Below are 6,799 nucleotides of genomic sequence, written 5' to 3'. Positions count from 1 at the left end.
CAATGTTTTTCAACTTACTTAAGTCAAATATCAAAAGTACTTATATTATTTTGATAAAATTAGATTAGAAATTAAATATCATATGAATGTAATAAGAGTCTATGTCTATCAAATGTAATTTTATAAATGTCATTGGAGTATATAGATGTGTGTATAAGCATCAAATTTCAAGTAGTGGAACTGAAAATTAAATAGTATAAGTGTCTAAGACATCAAACAATGGAATTTTTAAATGTGATTTTCATGAAAAAGTATGTTTGTATAAATTTTGGAATTTTGAAATTAATTTCTATTAAAAATGCAATTGTAGAGCCATGAAACATTGAACTTTTAAAATGTAATTTTACAATTGCCATTGTTTATATGTATGAGCGAGTGTGTTAAGATTTAAATTCTGAAATGTGAAGTTTGAAATAGCAAAGTTGTTGTGCTACACATCATGTTTGGAAATGCAAAAAAAATAAAATTCAAATGTGAGGTTGAAAATTAAATATATCAAAAGTTTTTTCATAAAGAGTAGTGTACAATAAATTTTGAAGGCAATATTTTGTTACCAATTTTATTATATAATTATTATGGAAAAAAAAACCACTTGATAGTTCTAAGGAAAGTTATTATTAATCTTTTAAGATCAAAATAAATAATTAAAAAGAACTGTTATTATAAAATGATGGCAAAATAAAATTAAAATTAAAATTTTATAAACCAAAGGTCATAAAAAAATAATAAAAAATTTAAAAACTAAACTAGAAAGCATCATAAACATAATAAAAAGGTACACTCCTCCATGACAGCTTTGGCCATGGCTATCCATGAAGGTTGTTAAAAGGGGAAACCCCTTCTCAAAAAGAAAATATTTTATTTATAGCTATTTTAGTTTTTTAGCTTTTTCTTTTTGGCTCTTTACATCAACAATATACAATTGTCTTCACCAATTACACTTTTCTGTCAAAGGCTATTCATCTACTTGCTACTCCTATTCAACCTTCTCTCCATGTACCTCTTTAGCACACTATCTTACTCTTGTAAAAAGAAATTTCCATGTACCTGTGATATTCATAACACAAGAAAATTAAATATTTAATAGCAATTTTACTCTCAATTAATAAAAACAAAAACAATTATTTAAATATACTTTCAAATCCAACAATTTTCCTATTGATTCATCACTAATTACATTCTTACCTTCCAACTCCCCCAAAAGATGTCACTCTTTTGTTAAAGCAATTTCCATCTCTGCTCCTCCATCAATCTGTTTCATATCATAAGAAAGTTAAATGTTTAATAACATTTTTTTTGAAAAATACACTAAAAACAAAATACAATTAATGAAATATTCTTTCATATCTACTGCAAAATAAATAAATTTAAATATTCTTTTCGAATCCAATTCAAAATAAATAAATGTTATAAGCAATAAAAAATTCTCCTTTATAAATTTCCCCAAGCATTTCACATGAAATCCAAAATAGTAAATTGTAATATATATATATATATATATATATATATATAGACATGATATTATCTAGAGCACTAAAAGCAAGTTAAGTCTTAAAAAACTAAATATCATCTCTTTTCTCACAATATTAGCAACCTAAACCCAAGCTAGCTAATAATAGGAGGCCTCTATTTATGGCACATATCTACACCTAATACTTCAAAGTTACAACATAGTAAAAATATTTATTGCCACTACTCTCTTGGCTTTCCAAAGCATTTTGATCTACTTTTCCTATCATCCAATCTTACCCCTCTCTAACTATAATTCTCCTTTAATTAAACAAAGAAAAAATAAAATGGTTTAATAAAACCACACTGGTTGGTTTGAAATGCATAGACAAATAATATTTCATGTGGTTTTCACCAAAAAAATCTCTGGTTAACTTGATATAAATTATAGAAACCTCAATTCTACAAAAATAAAATAGTTTAATAAAAAAAACATTTCCAAACAAACATTAATTCGCCCTCTATAAAACCTTTAATAAAAATAATAAACTCTCGCAACAATAAATAAACCCTGACGATAATAAAGAAATATAAAAAAATAGTTTAGTAAAAAAAACATTTCCAAACAAACATTAATTCGCCCTCTGTAAAACCTTTCTTGCAACAATAAATAAACCCTAATCATAATAAAGAAATATCAAAAAACTTTAATCATACCAATATCATACACATTTCGAACTACAACATCTAAAGCCATAACATTATTTTAGGTACCATATTTATGACCTTAATAAAACATAATTTCAAAACTATGATAACATATTATTTCATAACTATAATTAATCTTTATAATAATTGAAACATACAATTACTATAATGGAATATAATTAATTCATAACACATTATTTCATAACTATAATTAATCTCTATAATATTTGAAACATACAATTAAAATGGAATATAATGAAAATAAGAGAATATAAATGAATTATGATCCTAATAAAATATAATTTAACATTAAATTAACAATAATTTAGAATTAACAATAGAAACTATAAACAAAATTCAATTTAACTATATAATAAGGTATCTTAATCAAACCTAGATTAACATATGTATTAATATAACTAAAATGAAAGATAATTAAAATAATAAAAGAAAAAACAAATAAAATGAGATATAACTAAAATAATAAAATATAAATTAATATTCAAACAATAATTTAATAAATTAAGAATACATAAGATATGCATCTCAAACATCTATTTATAAGAAGACCAATTTTCCAATAATCTCTCACATCATTAAGATGAACCACCTTTGCAAGTTCCAAACGTAGATCAAAACAAGCTTAATGCGAGATGAATCCGGAAGATGGTCTACACAATTGTCAATGTTGTTGCACGTTCCAAACTTAGATCAAAACAAGCCTAATGCGAGATGAATCTCGAAGATGGTCTACACAATTGTCAATGTTGTTATCATTTCAATTCAGTTGACATGGACATCCTTAGATGCCACTTTCATTTTAGTTAGTTGTGCTGTAATCTCTCAACTTGAAATATAAAACACACTTATATGGGCTAAGGCCAAAAAATTGTTCCTAGTAGACTTATCAAGGGATCACAAAGAATGTTGAACATGCATGACACCATCTGTCATTTCAATTAGTTGTGCTGTAATCTATCAACTTGAAATATAAATCACACTTATATGGGCTAAGGCCACAAAAATATTCCTAGTAGACTGATGAAGGAATCACAAAGAATGTTGAACATGCATGACACCATTTTTCATTTCAATTAGTTGTGCTTTAATCTCTCAACTTAAAATATAGAACACAATTATATGTGCTAAGGCCACAAAAATGTTCCTAGTAGACTGATTAGGGGATCACAAAGAATGAGGAACATGCATGACACCATCCCTGATTTAAATTAGTTGCCTTGTAATCTCTTAACTTGAAAATATAAAACACACTTATATGGGCCAAGGCCAAAAAAATGTTCGTAGTAAACTGATCAAAATATCACAAAGAATATAAAACGTGCATGAAACCATTTCTAAGGGATTGATCTCATACCAGGAAGCAGTGATCTGCTTCATCTTTGAAAAAATAAAAGTGCCGACCCTACCCTAAACTACTCATTAGCATAAACCTATGATTAGGGTTGCTTTGCTTACTTGTCCCTCTAGCAAAACCGTAAACAGCACTGGGCAGAGGCAAAGGTTATTACAAAGTGTATTACCTTACGGTGTCACAAAGGCAGGCACCCATGTAAGAGGAATAGCCCCGCATTTCAACATAAAGATGCCTTGCCAAATTAAGTAACCACCCTTTTAGGTCGATACCCTGTAGCTTTTATCCACTACCATTCTTTTGAAGGGCCGAGTGAGGAATGAGTTCTGAAAACTATAGTTGTGACCAGATAGGTCTAATTACGCATGATATAATAAATAACAGACCAATGGCCCTTATTTTGAGCATCTATTATAACAAAATTGACTGATAACTGGTTCACCTCACTACGGGGACATTCCTTCCGTGTGCGTCCATACGTACCTAGCTGTGCTGGAGTAAGTAAGGGCGCTGACCCTCTGGCAAGTGTTTGTTTCTATGTGGGGTCGTCTCAGACCATATCTTTGAAATAGAAGCCGCAGAAGGAACGAAACCGTATAAACACCCAATAATTTTTTTAAAAAGATTCCATAGATTTAAATTTTGTTAAAAGCAAAAAGAAAACAACGATACTCAAAAATATAATTCTATTCTGTTAACAACGAACATTATAATCAGTAATTATCTAAGAACGTTGAAGGAAAAGAAGGCATAACCATTATTGCCAGGTCTTACAAATTGAAGGTCATCAGAGATGGATTTTTTTGGGTCAATCTTTAAATGGAGTTGGAGTTGGAACTGGAGTTGGAGTTGGAGTTGGAATACAAGGGAAAGCGTAGTAGCACATGAGCATTTAAAACCCAGACAGTTTCATTTATGAACAAATTGTTAATTATGGAAGACAGATGCTAGCATAAACCCACACCTACAGTATGCATTCATTCTACACTCATTGATTGAACTTGTAATTTTGCTTTTCTACTCCAAACACAAAGCCAAAACAGGAAGTATTAGGAAAATAAATGTGTATAATAAAATTTTCCAACCACACACACAATTAATTTTGACAGTCTATTACAAAACCATCTTAAAATACAAATAAAAAATAAAAGGGTGCATACCTGGATCCCATCTCATGTTCTCTTCTCTTCTCTTTAGCATCATCCTCCCTCCTACGCGGAACCAACTAGAGCCAACCTCCTCTCCCTCTAAACAGAGACTGAAAAAAGAAAACCAAAAGCAAAACAAAAAAGCAACCCTAAAATTAAAAGAAAAACCAAAACCGAAAAGAATAACAAAAAGCAAAACCAAAAACCCAAAAGAAATAGAGACACACAAAAACATGAAACAACATTTATTCAATTAAGCATGGCCATGGTTGGAAAAAAACCAAACTAAAAAAATAGAAAACAATTGAAAATATCTAATAAATCCCAACTTCTCATCGGCTGTGCTTTCTTCTTCTGATAACATAAAAAGCCTCACCATGTCCAATCTTCTGCTCTCTCAACTCACAAATTCCTTCCATGGTTCCCGGATTGTGAAGCTCCCTCCACTCTTACCATCCAATAGATGAGAATACAGATAGAACAGTACCAAAAGTAAAGGCATAATCAGCCAAGGTAGAACACAATGCCCAGTGACTCCCAAAAGCCACACCTCTCAAATGCCGCACTCCTTTGTACATTTATTTCTTGTTCCTGTGTGTCATAAAGAAAGAACAAGATTCAGCCTCGCCTCACCTCACTTGCACAACCTCCGTCCCAAATGCGACCTCCGTACACTAATGATACGATATCGGATGGGATTATATGTTACGGATTTCATTTCATATGGATGAAGATTTTGGAATCTGTTAAGCTGGCATGATTAAAGAATTTGGAATCCGTCAAGCTGGCTGCGCAGTCTGTAATGAGGCCAGGCTGTTCATCACTCTTATAAAAATTGAAATGTGGTTGTTTAGTTGGAAATAGGGATTCATCAATATCTCCAACCCACTCACATATATGTGTATTAATTAATTAATTCTAGGGGCTCCTCTCAAAAATCCATTCTTTTTACTGCGTGCCTATTTACAAACCATGCCCACCTTTCTCTATTTTTTGTTTGTCCATCCCCATGGGACATTATCTTTTATTTAAGATTTTGTTGCAAAATCTTCCTATTATTATTATTAGTGAATCAATAATGTTATTTATTTAGGTATTTTGCCTAAATATTTTAAAGGGACAAGTGATGGATATTAATGTTCTAATTTTAAATTAATGAATGAATGAAAAATGTTATTTTTCCTGGGTTTAGGTTTTGCCTAGATAGTTAAAAGGATAAGCCATGGATATTAAAATTCTAATTTCTTCTTTAATTATTATTATTATTATTTATTCATGAATATTATAAAGTTAGAAATTGTTGGTTCACTTTTTTATGGATATTACCAACTTAAAAAATATAATATCAAATGGTTGGCTTAACAGAATAGCTTAAAATTATATTGGTGCACAACATTTTTTTCTAGAGACTTGCATATACTAGGAATATTTGTTTGCATCATCAAGTTTAGTCAATTCCAACAAAATTATCACTTGCACATTAGTTCACTTGGCTCAATATGTTTTTTTGATAAATGCCAAAAAGGATTACAAGCAGCGGACGGCGCGTTCTCTAATAATATCATTGAAAATGTTATCAAACTGTAATTGATCCAATAATCTAAACATGTTTTCATAGACACCTTCATACATAACCTTGTGCCTTTCCTACCTACTTTTCATCACCTTATCTCTGAAGGCACCACCTGATTTATCTCACATCCAAATGCAATAGCACATACAACCATCTCGCCGCATTTACAACATCTCGATTATTTTTGTACAAACATAGAAGACAAAATATTAGAAAAAAGCATACATCCAATAACTACAACCCTTTCTAGCTATAAATGTCTTTCTTTTCCTTCCAACCATCCATCAATGACACTTCAATATATTCCTCACACTTCTTCCATCTTCCACATACCTTTCCATGGAATGAAGTATGCCATGGTGGTCTTTCACTTAAGGGCATGGTACTCCCGACCACATTGGAAAAAAGAAACATGTTATTAATTCCTACATTGGGCACAGATTTCTAGGCTATTGTGAAACATCATTTTTTGTCTTCTTTCAAACATAATATTTGTTTTGAATAACTCTAATATCATCCACACCAATAGGGATTTTATCATTGATACAC

General features: G+C 30.4%; 1 long non-coding RNA gene across 1 annotated transcript; it reads right to left on the bottom strand.

The window, feature by feature from the left end:
* Positions 1 to 892: 892 nt before the first annotated feature.
* On the bottom strand, positions 893 to 4,743 carry LOC149265050 (uncharacterized). Its single transcript, XR_016250601.1, has 3 exons — positions 4,690 to 4,743; positions 1,186 to 1,252; positions 893 to 1,047 (listed from the first exon to the last, which is right to left on the bottom strand). It is a non-coding gene; the product is annotated as an uncharacterized LOC149265050 (long non-coding RNA).
* Between the last annotated feature and the right edge of the window lie 2,056 nt (positions 4,744 to 6,799).

The sequence above is a fragment of the Pinus tabuliformis genome, chromosome 6 (genome assembly GCF_031772625.1).
Source record: "Pinus tabuliformis cultivar Carrire ecotype Pingquan chromosome 6, CPIR1, whole genome shotgun sequence".
Classification (NCBI taxonomy): Eukaryota; Viridiplantae; Streptophyta; class Pinopsida; order Pinales; family Pinaceae; genus Pinus; species Pinus tabuliformis.
This window is presented reverse-complemented; position numbering and strand designations above follow the sequence as displayed.